The sequence below is a fragment of the Panthera tigris genome, chromosome B1 (genome assembly GCF_018350195.1).
Source record: "Panthera tigris isolate Pti1 chromosome B1, P.tigris_Pti1_mat1.1, whole genome shotgun sequence".
NCBI classification, from domain to species: Eukaryota; Metazoa; Chordata; class Mammalia; order Carnivora; family Felidae; genus Panthera; species Panthera tigris.
This window is the reverse complement of record NC_056663.1, coordinates 162,318,078-162,334,748: the sequence shown is the minus strand read 5'-3', so window position 1 is coordinate 162,334,748 and position 16,671 is coordinate 162,318,078. Positions and strand designations below refer to the sequence as shown.

Here is a 16,671-nt window from a genome sequence, read left to right as displayed (position 1 = left end):
GGCTCTGTGCTGACAGCTCGGAGCATGCAACCTGCTTCAGATTCTGTGTCTCCCTCTCTCTCAAAAATAAACAAACATTAAAAAAAATTTTTTTTTTTTAAATAAATGAAGTGTGAGGAGCACTGCTCCAGCCAATCACTTGTGGTGCCATTCCCAGTGTTTACCTGTCCAGCTTCTAGATTCTACTTCGGGAAACTTTCTCATTTTCAGAACCTAAGGTTCAAGTGTGGCTGCCCCTGCCCCCTGGCTCCAGAGGAAAGCACATGATCCAGGGCTGGCCAATGAGAGCACCTCATGGCCCAGCCACAGTGATTGGTTCAACAAGGAGAATGTAATATATGCGGAGCCAATGAGAGTCTACCCCGGGCCTTTGGAAAAATAAGGGCTCCCCTTCCTGAGTTTGCTGAACTGATAGGATAAAGTCTAGAGCTTCCATATTTCCATGCCTGAGACTGAAGCCAACGTAGAAAAATGGAACTGAGGAATGTAAGAGAGATCCTAACAACATCTTTATCTACTTGCTGCTAGATCTATAATCTGGACTATTCAGCAACTTAGGCTAGTAAAGCCATTGCTTTCTTTGGCCAGTTTAAATTGAGTGTCTGCTATTCACAACTGAAAGAATCCTAAAAACCAGTGTCTTCCTGTCCCCCAAATTAATTAGGTTCAATCTGAATTCATGTTTCCTTTTCTTCCCTGCCCTACAAACTAAACCAATATTTCAAGGTCTTCCTTCAGATCTGCCTCCTCCATGAGGCCTTCCAGATCCCTTCCTCCCACCCACTACCGCTACCAATGAACCACACTATATCCAGGTGGTTCCATAGTCTCCCCTCCGTTGTGACCAGTTTCATGTCTTTCCCTCTCCCACTTCCCCTTTTTGCTTGGTTAACACTACTGAGCCCTCAGGGGTGCCTGGGCCACTCACTCGGTTGAGCCTCCCACTCTTGATTTTGGCTCAGGTCATGATCCCAGGGCCATGGGATGGAGCCCCAAATGGGGCTTTGCCACTGAGCTTGGAGCCTACTTGGAATTCTCTCTCCCTCTCCCCCTCTATCCCCTCTCGTGCTCTCTCACTCTCTTTATCTAAAAATAAAATTTAAAAATTTTAAAAAACAACCACTACTCAGCCTTCAGATAAGCCAAGAAAAATTGAGATGCCCTGTTACATGTCCTCATAGCACCATCCGTCTTCCCTTCATGGACCTCATATTTGTAAATATGTCTTTGCTGTATAGCACACAGCATGGAGGCAGTAGAATGGGTGGCTAAAAAAAATGACCCCTTGGGGCGCCTGGGTGGCTCAGTCGGTTAAGCGGCCGACTTCGGCTCAGGTCATGATCTCGCGGTCCGTGAGTTCGAGCCCCGCGTCGGGCTCTGTGCTGACAGCTCAGAGCCTGGAACCTGTTCCAGATTCTGTGTCTCCCTCTCTTTGACCCTCCCCCGTTCATGCTTTGTCTCTCTCTGTCTCAAAAATAAATAAACGTTAAAAAAAAAAATTAAAAAAAAAATGAGCCCTGAATCCAGACTGCCTGGACATTGTATGGCATTGGCTGTATGATATTGGGTAAGTTTCTTCACCTCTCTTTGCTGCAATTTCTGTCTCTATAAAATGAAGGTGGTAAGAGTACCCCTCATAGACTGTGACTGCATTAATTTATGTAGACTACTAAAAATATGCCTGGCACATACTCACCACCATGCCAAGAATAGCTGCTATTATTGCACATGTGATTATTTGATTAATGTCCAATTCCCAATCCTTATCAGACACGAGGAGACTGAGAGACAGACCTGTTTTCATTCACCATTTTACACCCAAAGAAAGACACAATGCCTTATCCATAGGGAGAGTCAAGAGAGTGAATATTAAATTTTAGGGCGATTGCCTCTCTCCAAGAGGTCTGGAAGCTCCTGGAGGGGAGGAGGCTCGTCTGCAAGTTTGTAAAAATCTCATCCGGCCTCAGGCACTGTGCCTGGTGCTTTCTTTCCTTTCTTTTTTTCCTCATTGCCAAATAGGTTATTGCAGCTCATTTGCTATGCAAATGCTAGTAAACATTTGGCTGTCCACGGGGAAAATATTTTGCTGCCTGTAGAGTCTGCAACCAAAGTGGTTTCTGTGGATTATATTTCAGTTCTGTGAGGAACTTTATGGCAGCCTTTTTCCTTTTTCACCATGTATCAGACACCTGTTTACTAAACACATACCTTATGCCAGAAGCTTTGTGAGCCACTGGTGATCCTAGGATAAAAGAAGCCAGTCACAGTGTTTGCACTGTTTGATTTCTAATGCAGTGTTCATTGGCACTGTTTATGGATGTCTTTGCTACTTTTTGCATGCAATTAGTATAACATAAGGACAAGCTAACTTTGGAGTGAAGATCAATTTAGAGTTCCTACAAGAGGGAAAGTGCATCGAAGATCATGAGTGTATCTATGGGTGGTTAAGATTCCCTAAGCCTTTGGAACAACTGGCTTATTTTGAAGTGTCAAATGAAAACTCCATGGATGGATTTTTAAACTAGGTTGGAACAAGATTAGATTGCTATTTGCTTATACATTTTGATTGACTGAAAGAAAGCTGGCTACCATCTGGAGAAAGGGTCGAAGGAGAGCCAAAGCTCTCTTTGTGAGGCTATTTAGAAATTTGTGGCAAGGGGCACCTGGGTGGCTCAGTTGGTTAAGCATCTGACTCTTGATTTTGGCTCAGGTCATGATCTCAGGGTTCATGAGACCAAGCCCAGCATTGGGCTCTGTGCCGACAGCCCACAGCCTACTTGGGTCTCTCTCTCCCTCTCTCTCTTTGCCCCTCCCCTGCTCATGTGCTCTCTCTCCTTCTCTCTCTCTCTCTCTCTCTCTCTCTCAAAATAAATAAACTTTAAAATAAAGATAGAAAGAAAAGAAATCTGTGGCAAGAAAGTTGTTGGTAGCCTGAGTCCACGTAAGTAGCAGCAGTGGAAAAACAGAAAAGTGGACAGATTGCAGACGCTTTTGGGAGGTAGTCGGCTGAATTTGGTGATAGACTGGGATGAGAGATGAGGATGAGTCAAAGATGGGTCCCAAGTTTCCGACCAGGATGAAAAAGAATGTCTTTTTTTTTTTTTTTTTTAACGGTAGGGAGTGCTGATGGAGAAGGTTCAGGGGTAGATGGTTGGGAAGAAGTGACATTGGTTTCACAGGTGTTGAGTTTCAGATAACCATGAAAAACCTGAATAGTTATATCAAGTACAAATCCGGGGCTCAGAAGAAATGTCTGTACTGGAGGAGATCCATCTAAAAGTAGTTAATACATAGAAGATAATGCAGGACATGGATTTATGGGTGAAATTGTGTAGGGAGAGTGTCTAGAGTGAGAATAGACAAGGGGAAAGTCAGGAAGGGCTCCACCATGGAAGGACCAGGTGGAGGAAGAGGACCCAAAGAAAACTAACACAAACTAAACTAAACTAAAGCGGTAGAGGGAAAGCAAACAAATGTGCAACATTGCAAAAGCCAAAGAGTGTTTCAAGATGGAGGGAGCAGTCAAATGCATCAGAGAGAGCTAAGGGATCAAGGAAGATAAAAATAGTAGCAATGATCAATTCTTGAGCAAGGCTTTAAGATATATTTAATCCTTCCGACAACCCTTTGAGGAAGGCAATATTATAATTCCCATTTTAGAGCAAACTGAGGCTCAGAGAGTGTTAAGTAATGTGCCCTGATTCGTGTACGTATTCTCTCAGCAGGACCTGTTACTCAGGAGTCCTTTGAATTGTCCCAAGGGCAGTTTGCAGGGAATGATTAGGAGAGAACACATACTGGAACCAGGTGGTGAGTGAAAGGGAAGTGAGAAGACAAAGACGTTTGGCTTTGAAGGGAAAGAGAGATGGGGGAGTAGAAGATTGAAGCGCTCAAAGGTACCTTTAATGAGTGGCTCTGCCTGGTTTGCAAGGACTTTCCTAATGTGTCTCTGCCAAATTTTTAAACCAAACTAGCACAGCATTCCCATTTCCTGCTTCCAGGTCCTCAGGCTCATGGCTCCCCTCTACCCTCCCTCAGCCAATTATTCTTCTTTCGGTTTCAAGTCCACCCATTCCCAAAAACTCAGCTCGAACCTTACTTCCAGAGGAAGTCTTCTCAGCCGCGTCTTCCTTGTAACTTTTCATCAAAGGTCACTTTTTGTATTTCGCTAGAAACCTAACATTCCTGGCACAATGCCTGGCATACAACAGGAGGCTCTCAGATAATTAGCAGGTAATTATTTTACCTGAAACCCTTGGCTCACTTGGTCAGAACTGTTTCCTCACCATCCTGTGTTCCTGGTGGTTTTCTCTTTTCTTCAGGTTCTGATCTGAACTCTATAGAACCAACAGCCTTCATTGGGTGTGGGGAAGGCAAAGTTTGGAAGGTAAGTGGGCAGTAAAGAAGTTGAAGCAAATGAGCCTCCCTTAGAAATGAGATTTTCTAGAGAGATTTGGTGATAAAATAAGGAGAGATCTCAGCAGCTTAAGGGAGGCAAGAGAACAGTGGAAAGTTTTGATCATATTATTTGTCCCTTTTTTCATGACTATTAGTCTGGGGAGGCCCTGTGTATGTTTGTCATCAAAAAATGAGGGGCTAGTGAACCCAGCAGTGCAGCTTGATGAAGGTAGTTATTAGAAGGGTAGAGGGACAGATCAGAAGCCTTAGGGCTTTGGAAAATCCATCTGTTAGGTTGCGGAAATTAACATGAAATAACCCCCATCTTCTTAGTGAAGTAAGGAGTAATATAAGCTCCATCACTTTTAAGAGGTTTTGACTGCTTTGTTCACTGCCATATCCCTCAGAACAGTACCGGACATAGTAGGTGATCAATAAAGTGTTGAATGGGGATAGGATTGAATGTGTTCGAAAGAAGACTGGAAGAAGTCCAAGTATGGACTCTTGAAGTCAGGTGATTTGTTCTATAGTCTGATCAGACTTAGAACAGGCTTTTGTTGGGGGCATTTACATCCCTTCCATTCATAAACACTATTTTCAATAAAGGGAACATAGGTCTTTTTGCCAAATTATACCCTCCTGCCCTAGCAGCCCATATGTGATCACTTCCATAGCTTTAACAAACCCCACTGCCACCACCACCTGGTTGGAGGGCAGGGATTCACATGTGGCACCCGAAATGAGTTATCTTTCAAGGGGCAGTACCTATAATTCTCCTCTTTGGTCCTGTCCTTCTAGAGAGTTGGCAGCCGCTGAAAACAAGACACGACCATCCTGAACTCGCTTACTGTACAGCTTGGTCCCCATTCAGGGACAAAGAGGCTCTACTCTTCCATTCCTTTTTAGAGAACAGAGTCAGAGGGCCAGATTCAGGGTGCCACTGACAAAGCCACCTGAGCAGCATGGCAGTGGATGTGATGCTGTTACCTCGTAAAACACCGTCCACATCCTACCTATCACTTACCATCAGGATGGCCTAAAAGAGATAGGCCGTGAGCAACTACTTGGCTTAGAATGCTGTATTCATCGAATAGACCTTTCAAAAGCTGCATGAACCAAGCAAATGAATTCAAAACTTTCAAGAGTCCTACGTAAATAGTTAAAGATGCTGTATGCTGTTTTGTTACTATTCTGGTTCAGTTGCAGACAGAGCCAGAAGTAAAATTCTGGTCCGTACACCCTTAGCCTTTTATAGGATACCTAGAATTTTATTTAGTGTACTTTCTGAAATCTGTACTTTCTCTTTGAACTAAATTTGATTTCCTCAACTTCAGATTTATTTCTTAGGTGCGCTAAGTTAACCATGAAAAAGACCACCACATCTTGTTAAAGAACAAACTTCAGTGGAGTAAGTTGAAACATCTACGCGGCTTTATCTAAGATTCACATCCCATCTAACTAACAGAAGGGTATTCCAAGGACTTGCATAAAATGGAAGGCTTTGATAGGCAGAACCGGGGTTGGACAAGGAAGTTCCCACCGAAAGAAAAGGAAGGGTTGTTTCTGGCAAGGTCACCTTCCCTTAGGGGGAAGGGCAGGGGGATCTTAGGCGGATCACCTCCCTAGTGCTGATCAGGAAATTCCAGACTGAGTTTAAGACCAAGAGAGGCTGAAACGGCAGGTTAGACATGAAGTCTTGGTGCAGCTTTAACACCAGTGACTCCATTTGGGGCCGGTTGCTTCCTTTTAACCGTTCCCCCCTTTTGATCAAACTCAGCCCCACTGAGAGAGGTGATCAAAATTTAAGGCATTAGCGCTTCTCTCAGTGGCCGCTCTAGTTCTCGAAGCGTTCATTCATCCTGGATTTTGCTGACTCTGTGGTACTCGCAGGTCATGACTTCAGGCTCGCGATTTTCCAGTTGCTCATTTTCTTTGTTCCTTTTTTGTTATCCCAATCTTAGGGACATCGTTTCCTTGGTGGCTAGTGGCTGCAAAAACGCATGGAAGGCTTTCAGGAGGATGAAGCATACAGGGAGATCATTATAACTCTAAGCAGGATGAGTCCCAACATTTGGAGTGCACTTCAGAGCCATGGTCCCCAAGACCAAACCAATCAAAGAATGACCCCGTTGAAGAAGTCCCCCTTTTAAGCCATGTGGCTTGCCCACTGATCTTACATAACAGAGTTGCAGCCTCTACAGGAGTGTTAATCCAGGTACAGCACGTTGTGTTGGCTACAGCACTGACACCTCCTTGCTCAGAAGAGCTTTGGCCAGAGTATAAGGGTCTTTGCTGGGCAGCTAGCATCTTAGCAACAGAATCTACAGTGTGTCTAAGAGTTAAGGAGAGGGCTCAAACCATTTTCTTGTATTTACTCCTAAACTAGGGGTCAGTCAGGTTTTTAGCCTGTGTGGGAAGAGAATCTCCAACCCTGAAATAGTCATCCTAAGTGCCTTAGAAAGACGGGTGCTGCTGGTGAGATCTCTCGGTGACCGGGGGCAGATCTGGTCTAGATAATCATGGGAACATAGGGTCCAAATGTGCTAAGATTCACATAGGTAAACATGTCTAATTGGTACATACTTCTAAGTGGTGGGGGGAGGGGGGTGTCTCAGACATAGTTTGCATCGGCATTGGGAATTGAAGAGAAATTGGTCACAGGGAGGATCTCTTGCATCATGACAAATGTTGCAGTCTGAGAGTTTACCCCCCTTAGCAATGGCCTGGGGGGTACGAATGAGAGCATTGTCTCTCCATGCCAATGCCAGAGTAAAGAAAAGAAAAAGGAGAAAGGGTTTCATGTTTAAAGTATAAAATCTTGATCCAGCGTCTTGGGTGAAGTGAAGGCAGTCTACCTCCATGTCAGCTACCTCTCTTCCTTGTCAAGTCAACTTGTAGGTCTGCATCATCTGCCCACATGTCAGGCGGAACCTTCTTTATCGGTGAAACATGTACCCAAGGCTCAGTGTGTTCTAGTTTTGCAGTAGTGTGTGATTGGGAGCGCTTGCTAAGGTCCTTTCCAATGAGGAACAATGGGGTTGTCTTCCTCTGATGACATTTCCAGAATAATCAACAGGGTCTAGACTGTGAACTACAGGATCCCTTAAAATGGGATCCGGGAAAGCTTCTTTAATCTGTTGACGATATGCTTAAACATAAGACAAACCTAAGACTTACTGTGGCTGGTCATACTAGCCTGAAAGTTGTGTATCTTCAGCAGAAGGTTATATAACAATAGACACTGGTCTGCCGATGACTATCTTGTGTAGACGGATTTTCCCGAAGGGAGTGCTGTGAACAGTCAGCAAGACCAAAGACAATACTGTAGGCTATGGAAATCCAGTGGTTTCTGCAAGTTTAGACATTTTACATTTGAGGATCCATTGGTTCTCTCAACCTTGCCCGACAATTGAGGGGGATAGAGACAGTGGTATCCGAAGAGGTCTGCAAGGTATTCATTAAGGCTCATATGGTTTACCCAGTGAAGTGGGTGCCTCGATCACTGGAGTTATAGAAGGTATAACCCAAGTGGGAAACACATTTTCCAACAATTTCTTTGCCGCTGTGAGGTCACCAACCGATGTCAGGGGATGGCTTCCGCACACCTGGAAAACACACTTACGATAACAACGTATCGATAACCCGTACCAAGTAGCAGTTGAATGGAGAGCAGCTGCGGGTGTTCAGAGTCCAGAGGAAGGAGGGCTGAGGCTTCCGGGGACAAAAATATCTTGCCAGGATTATGGCCGTGGCAGGCCAGGCATTGCTGGTAGACTGTTTTTTGCAATCTTGCAGAAGCGTCCCTACCAATATCAGTCTATAACTTGAGTCATCCTAAATGCGCTAAGGTGGGCGAAGGAATACAGAAACCGAAAAACGGGGTTTGGTTTATTTAGCTCCAACTGTTTGTTTAATCTACAGCCATCATTTACCCATCTCCATTTCTCTGACTCAGGAGCAGACTGCTGCCATGTTACAAGGACATCGGGATGGCAAAACTATGGCAATGCCGAGCCATTTTTCACAGAAGCAGAATGGACTTCCTCCACATGTGCCACAATCTGTACACTCAGCTGCTTCTGCCTTTGCACGAGAGCCAGCCAGGGCATGCTCCGATACTCCCTGCCTTCAGAGTGAGCCTCAGTTTTGACAACAGCAATTCCAGAAGGTAAGAGAATGGCAGAATAGCAAGCATTAAGAACATCATTTACTGGCTGCCCATTTTTGACCGGAGTCCCGGAGGACGCAAGAAAAATCCCTTTGTCTCCAGAACGTTCTAAAATCACGGATGACTCCAAAGGCACACCAGCTCTCCATATCAATATTAACAGTTTGTCCTTCGGATAACTGGCGAGCTCAGGTGAGGCGTGGAGCTCTGTGGATTTGGCTTGTGACAGGTTTCTGCTTTCTGGTTGGTCCTATTGAGGAATAACAGCACGACCTGCCTGAAAATTTCCTTTTTTGCCTCTACGGGATGACCCATCAATTAAGCGAGATTAGATCAGGATTAAAGGGGCATCTCGTAAGTCAGGATGAGGCGTCACAAAACGGGAGCTAAGACCTCAGTCCGGGGGCTCACCTTCATCAGATAGACGTAGTAACGGAGCCAAATTAAGGGTGTCGCAACGTAGAAGATGTAGTTTAGGTGGTCAAAGCAGAAGGACCTCAGGAAGTCAGTCGACTTGCAGAGAAACGTTGAGTCAGTGCAGAGCGAGAAAGACTTTGGACAAAGTGTGAAGTTTCCAAGTAGATGTCGTTCCCCTGGGTCAGGCCCACGCAGGCTTCCACTCCCCTAGCAGCTGTGGCTCTAGCTTCACATCAGCTGGGACAGGGGCGAGCAACTGAGCCACACTGTATGCTGTCATAGGCGGCAGGCCTACGTTACCACTACGTCCGTGCGTGAGCATTCCCACGACTTCATTATCCCCTCCTTGTACAAATAAGGTGAAGTGTTTTGAATAGTTAGGTGACCCTGAGGCAGGCGGTTCCTACAGAGCTTGTTTTAGTCTTATAAAAATCTTCTCACATTTGTCTTTCCAAGCAAAGGGTTCAGGGACTGAAATTTTAGGGAGTTCACGGAGTTGGAGAAATTAAAAGAGGATAATTAGGAACCCACAGTCTACAATAAATCCACAAAGCTGTCACTTAACTTGTAAGTCTAAAAGATTCCCGAATTGGCCTAGTTCTTTTTGGAGACAGCTGAATTCCTTCAGAGCTTAGATCATGACCTAGGTACTAAACAATGTCTAGAGATCGTTGTAATTTTTCCTTAGAGACTTGCTGTCCCTTTTCAGCTAACTGTTGCAGCAAATAGATAGAGGATCCCTCTTTGGTAACCACGCACAGCAAAAAGTTTGTCTACATACCATAAAAGGCTCGGTTTCCCGGGGAACTGGAGGGTACTTAGAGCTCGGTGAAGCTAGTTGAGAGAAATAAGGGGCCTGGGTGAGCCTTTCAGGCATAACTACCCGGGTCCAGTGTTGATAGTTTCAAGTAAAGGCAAATAGATAACTGGCTGATGATGTCTCCAGAGATGCCCCAAAAGCAGCAATGAACAGAGTCACGTGGAACTTGGGACATGAGGGTGTTCGGGTTTGGAACAACTGAGAAACCAGGAATGACCATCGTATTCATAGCTCTCAAATCCTGAACGAATTGCCCTCTCTGTCCATTGGGGGTTTCAGAACAGACGAGATCTATAGTAACTGGTACAGGGAATGATTAGCCCCTGGGCAGTTAGGCCTTCTATTAGGTGGGGTGAGGCCTTGGATGGCCTCAGGCTTGAAGGGACATTGAGACAACATAGGGAGAGTTTTATTTATATCTGTCTGAATCATTATGGGTTCTATACTTCTTGTTCTTCCAGTGTCAGTATCAGAAGTAGTCCACAGATTTTCGGGCTCCTCCATTAAATTCGGGGACTTTTGTTGGAATTCTTCCTTTCCTGTGTCAAGGACAGACTATAAGGAACATAAAAGATCAGGTTCTGGGGGCGCCTGGGTGGCTCAGTCGGTTAAGCGGCCGACTTCGGCTCAGGTCATGATCTCACGGTCCGTGAGTTCGAGCCCCGCGTCGGGCTCTGTGCTGACAGCTCAGAGCCTGGAGCCTGTTTCAGATTCTGTGTCTCCCTCTCTCTGACCCTCCCCCGTTCATGCTCTGTCTCTCTCTGTCTCAAAAATAAATAAATGTTAAAAAAAACAAAATTTAAAGATCAGGTTCTGGTGGGTCAGGAAATTCTAAGACAAAGTCTCCATTGGAGGCAAAATATATTAGCCCTTTTAGTTTAGAAAGGAGAGCCCTACCTAATAGATTATCTGGAACTGACTGGCACAGTAAAAAGGAATGTTTGTCAGTAAAAGGTCCCAGAATCATTTGTACTGGTTGAGATAAAAATTCTCTCTGAACTTTATTAGACACCCTCTCCTCCAACTGTGGAAACCTCCTCTTTGCTTTGAGGGTAGGGTTTAAGGTATAACATATAACTCCGGTATCTATTAAAATTTGGCAAGGTTTCCTATTAATTTTAACATTAGTTTTCCCTTGGCTACTTAAGGGAATTTCTGGTAATAGTTTAGCAGAGAACCCCTCAGAGTCCCTTCAACTCTGTGAGGGGCCCCCCTTTGAAGGTAAGTATGAGGGCATTTGAGAAGAATTTGCATGGGACCTTTGAGGACAATCTCTTTTCCAGTGCCCCAGTTGATTACAGCTGCGACATCAATCTTTGGACCAGCATTTTGATAATGGACCCCTAGGAAGGTGCAGTGCTAGACGCCCAGGTGTTGTTTGGGTCTCTGGCCTTGGAGCTGTAAAGCTAATCGCTTGGCGGATTTCTGTTGATGATCTTGCTCCAGGGTGCTTTCAAAATACTCAGCTATAGTCATGAGTTCAGGTAGAGTAGTGGCTTCCCATCCTATTTTCTGCCTCTTTATTGATCTGCTAATCTCAAGAGATAATCCATGTACAAAGAGGGCAGCCAAAACAGGTTGGGTGACCCTATTTATTGCATGGAACCCCAAATGCCTAGAGAAAGAGCTACAGCCTTCAAAGTCTGCCAGAGATTCATTGGGTTTTTTTTTTTTTTTTTTTTGGTTTGCAAGTTTGTATAATAGACCAATGAGGACGGGCAGGAAAGACTCTAGGAGTGGCTTGTAAAAGTTCAGCTGCTATTTTGTGAGCTTTTGCTGGGCCCTGAGACCTTGTAGACCAAAGATCTCAAATATCATCTTTGGCGTCTTGCCATCTTGCTTCCTGCATCCATATTTGGCCTTTACCAGGTCCTACCAACATGTATACGAGCTGTATACACCTGGGGTCATAGACCCTGATAATGACTCTAAATTCTTCAAACAACTTTTGGGGTTCCTCCCCAGGTTAAGGACATTCTTTAACTATGGCCGTTAGTTCAGCCTTTGGCCAAGGGGTGAAAGGTACCTGAGGAGGTTCACCTACAACCGCAAAGTTTTATTTTACAAGGTAACTGTTGGATAATCTCTTCAGAATGGAAGGGTAGATCAGACAGTGAAATGTGGGTTCTCAGGGAAAAAAGGATGAGGGGGGTCACATCAGTCTTTTTATCTTTTTGTTTAAGGTGCCTCTTGTGTCTTCAGTTTTTTATTAGCCCTTGTAAAAAGTCTTTTAATGAAGCTACTTTGGAATCTTAAAGCCTTTTGAAAGCTTCTGCTCACCAATTAAATTAGGCATCCCATTCTGTTTGTTCAACTTGGGATCCCTTGCTCTCAAGTGTGTTTCTTAAATGAGCTATCTTGTCTCATTGGGATGTTCCCTGTAGTGGCCATTGTAATTCTAGGTTATCGTTAGTAAAGTTTTGCCATTTTGCTAGATATGTGCAGCTTCTAGGATTATAGCCCTTAAACATAAAATCAGCAGGTGTGCCATAAGCTGGTGCCCTCAACTCTTTGGTTATAAAGGATCCCATTTCTTACTTTTATTTTCTTTCAAGTTTATTTATTTATTTGGGGGGGGGGGGAAGTGGCAGAGAGAGAGAGAGAGAGAGAGAGAAAGAGAATCCCAAGCAGACCCTATGCTGTCAGCACAGAGTCTGACGCAAGGCTCTCTCTCATGGACTCTGAGATCATGATCTGAGCCGAGATCAAGAGCCAGATGCTTAACCAACAGAGCCACCTAGGTGCCCCTAAAGGATCCAATTTCCTTTTTTTGTTTGTTTGTTTGTTTAAATCTTCTTCTTCTTTTTTTTTTTTTAATGTTTATTTATTTTTGAGAGAGAGAGAGACAGAGTGCAAGCAGGGAAGGGGCAGAGAGAGGGAGAATCTGAAGCAGGCTCCTGGCTCTGAGCTGTCAGCACAGAGGTGGATGCAGGGCTCAAACTGACAAAGCACGAGATTGTGACCTGAGCCGAAGTTGGATGCTTAACCCATCGAGCCACCCAAGCATCCCAAGGATCCCATTTCTTAATTTAGCTAGGTCTTTGTATTTCCTGGAGCCAAACTAATACCGAAGAGGGTCTATCATAGGAGTCCTTGAGGTGGCACATCCTCTAACCACCTTTACATGCTGGATCTGTGCCCACCAACTTTATTGACTTCTGAAATTCCCATTAGCAACTAGCCCTTGTGTAATATTCACCTAAGGCCTCCCACTGGACCCAGTCTAGCCCAAATTGGACCCAGTCTGATCCTGGACCCAGTCCAACTTTGGTTGGTAACCAGTAACAGTTTTGTGTATGGAACCTAGGAACCGGGGAAAGATTTGAACCAGCAGATCCCAAAGAACAGGACTGTGGACTGATTCCAGACAGCTGCCACCAACAGGTCTCAGTGTGGGGTCAAGGGCTAGAACCAAGGACTGGGGTTTCCAATCAAATAGAGAACTGTGAAAAGTCAATTAGATCAGGAGCTCAATGCAAAGAGAAAAGAGATCAGAACAGAGAACTTAGCAACAGCCCTTGGAAACAGGAGGAGAACTCAAAGGGTTTGCAGGTGCCACGCCTGTGTTTCTTGTTCCCAAATCTGCCAGTTCTCTTCAGTCCCACCCCTGCCACCAAATCGGTTAAAGAATAAAAATTCAACCCAGTAAATTAAAAGATCTAATTGGATTTATTCAATGTTTCATGAATCGGGCAACATCCCTTAGAAGGGTGCTCCAAGGAGCTATAGAAAATGGAAGGCTTTCATACACACAAATAGGGCAGGACAAGAAAGTTATCTGCAAAAGAAAGAAAAAAAAAAAAGGATTGTTTCAGGCAAGGTCACCTTCCCTTAGGGAGAAGAACAGGAGGTCTTAGGCAGATTACCTCACTAATGCTGATCAGGAAATTCCAGACTGATGAGTTTTAAATTCTACTCCAAGGAGAGGCCAAAACTGCACTAAGTATTAAGGTATTAAGTCTTGGTGGGGCTTAATGTTAGCGACTCCATTTTGGACCTGTTGCTTCTTTTGAACAGTCCATATGCAGTAATTATATAGTCATGCTTTCTCTTTCTGACTAAGTAGAAGACAACTTGACCCTGAAATCTACTCCCAGCAGAATACGCTATCTGGCTCTCACTCTTCAGAAAGAGGAAAGCACTCCCGTCTAAATTCCCACTACCTTCTTTTCCTGCAAGTCAGACCTTTGGGTTTTAAGAAAGCAGCCTACATGCTCAGCTCTGTTTTCCTGCGAGGATTCAAAAAGGGGGGCCAGCTCTGTAATGATCGCTTTCTTGTAGGAAGAGGTCACCCCTGACCCACAATCATTAGAGTGTGAACTTTGAGTCGTGGCTCTGCCCTGATCCATAAGCATTCATCCAGAGCTTCTAGGTGACAAATGGCACACAACTGCAAAATTCCAGCCTCTGGCCACTGACCAGAATAGAGCTAATTTATCCCTATAAGATTTATGGTTTAAGTCTCTGCTAATGGCATCAGCAAACTGGCTTTAGACACTTAACTTTTACTCGTCTTGATCTGGGAAACATAAGTTCTCTTCTGTTTCACCGTGGTATTAATTCAAAGTACTGTATCCCCTAAATCACAAGCCCGAAAATAGTGGCCCATGGGTATATTTACTTTAATCATCACTATGTTTAAAACCTGTTTGAATTAATGCCAACATTTGAAATCTAGACAGTTCTCATAAAAATTCAGCTTATTGGCTCCTCTCAAAATGTCAAAAGCCCTAGCCATTTAGGGTCCACATTCCGGGCCACAGCCAGAAGAAATTGAATGGAGTAACCCGCTTCAGCAGAGACAAGTCTCCATAACTCACCAGTCTCCTATCCAAGTCTCTTCACTCCTTTCCATTATTCCTGGCCCCCATAGGCATTTGGGTTTGCGAAGCCTGCCCTCATCAAATAGCCTCCGAAGCCCAGGATTCTGCCTGGAGGCAACAATGCTAGACATGGGCAGCAGCTGGAAGAATCTCCATACAGGCTGCATATAATAATTCTGGTTCCCTGCAGGATCGCTCAACCCTGTCCTTTGCCACACCCTTTCTGTTGGCAGGATACTGGCACAACACAGAGCTTCACCGGCATACAGTGGGATTTCATTCAGAGGGAGATCTGGGACTTCCACTGTGCTCTAGGACCCTGATTCCCATTCTCTCTTTCCAGATACAAGGGCAGAAAAGTGCTGAGTGATGTGTTTTAATGGTCTCCAAATCTGCAGAAAAATTCAATTGACAGACAAGTTTGCTTCTTCTTTCAAACATCTGTATTTTCCGCCCCGTGGGTCAGTGCATTCAACAACGCTATTTAATATTCAATAAATCGAGGCAAATGAAATTACAAAAATGGATCATCACTTTTATGGAAAACCAACTAAACAAATGTTTTGCTTAAAATGTCAGGCACTAGGGGACTTTAATAAAATATTAAAAGTGAGTTCCCTGGAGGAGATGAGCAATTCAAAAATAGAACATATGAGGACAGTGCTAATTGATACTTCAAATATGAATGGCACTCTGTGTCCTAATGGATGAGGAATTGTGTTCCCTGATGAGATGACACAAATCACACAGGGGGAATCTCGGGGGCCCAGTGGACAGCAGCTGTGTAGGATCTGAGGCTGTGGGTGTGAACAACAGAGGTCCACGGGAATCCACAGGAGGAATTAGTTCAATGCCATGTAGAACCACACTGTACAGGATTTAGGGTTATGAAAGTTTCCCAGAGTCCTAATTATAAGGTGTAGTCTGAACCCAGACTGTCTCAACCAAGATAAAGCTGTGTAGGGAGGCCAGCACTGCATAGCACTCCTCGTGTTTGCTGAGCCCTTCTTCAAGGACTTAATTTATCCCACCCTCCCTTCTCCTGAATTATCAGTGGTTAATCTCATGCTCTTATTTTGGAGTAACTGCTTAGGTGTGTACCCACTTTGATGCTTTGTCCCCAAACTCTGATGAGGTGCTCCCAAAAGGCTATCCATTCCATAGCTATTTTAGAAATCCCTAGAGGAGTTTTTTTAGGAATGCAGGTTCCAGGGTTTATTCCCAAAGACTCGAACCCAGGAGGTCTTGGTGGGGACCAGGTGTTTACATAATGTCCCAGGGGACTCTGATGTATGTATGGTCTGTGGCCATACCTTAAGAAATGCTATCGTAGAAGGCTGATGCCCACATTTCAGGATTCCATCCCCAGCAACAATTTAAAAACTTACTTTTGAAGAAATGTAAAACATAAAAATCCTGAATTCATAATAGTATGAAACCTTCTTATTCTTATTAGAGGTTGTATTACTTTGAAATTCGAAAAATAAAGGAAAAGAAAAAGAACGTGCCCTGCCTTTCCTGTATGAACTGTTTTTTTATAAGTGGGAGCTTAAGACATGAAGTAAAGGCTGATTGTTGACTTTGTAACAGAGGAATCACATGGACACCATCCGGACCCACTAAGAAAGCCTAGAAAAATGGCACAACTGTGCCATTATGTGCCTCATGATGTGATGCACTAGGAAGTGTGAAGTTTTCTTGCCCCAACATTCAACTCAAATCTCATCAAGCCGGTTTATAGGAAATAAAGAAACAAGTTAAGTGACACCAAAGGGAAGAAAGAAGACAAATCCGGAAAGTGCCATCGTTTTACAGGACAAATTACTCAATTTCTGTGACAAATCATCGGTCAGGTGAGGAAGGAGGATTGTTATAGAATAAAAGAGACTTAAAGACATAACCAAATGGATCGTGTTTGGATTCTGATTAGAAGAAGTTAACTGTAAAAAGACTGCTCAGAGACGATAGGGGAAATCTGAGTACGGACCTGGTATTCGATGATAAAAATGAGTATGGTTAGGTGTGGAAGTAACATACAATTACAT

At 44.2% G+C, this 16,671-nt stretch overlaps 1 long non-coding RNA gene across 2 annotated transcripts; it reads left to right on the top strand.

Annotated features, from left to right (window-relative positions):
* Positions 1–5,730: 5,730 nt before the first annotated feature.
* On the top strand, positions 5,731–15,584 carry LOC107179017. Of its 2 annotated transcripts, XR_006217016.1 has the most exons (4): positions 5,731–5,806; positions 6,360–6,613; positions 8,354–8,566; positions 14,970–15,584. It is a non-coding gene; the product is annotated as an uncharacterized LOC107179017 (long non-coding RNA). The 2 variants fall into 2 exon arrangements; XR_006217015.1 differs by lacking the exon at positions 14,970–15,584 and having other exon boundaries at positions 8,354–8,730.
* The last annotated feature ends 1,087 nt before the right edge of the window (positions 15,585–16,671 follow it).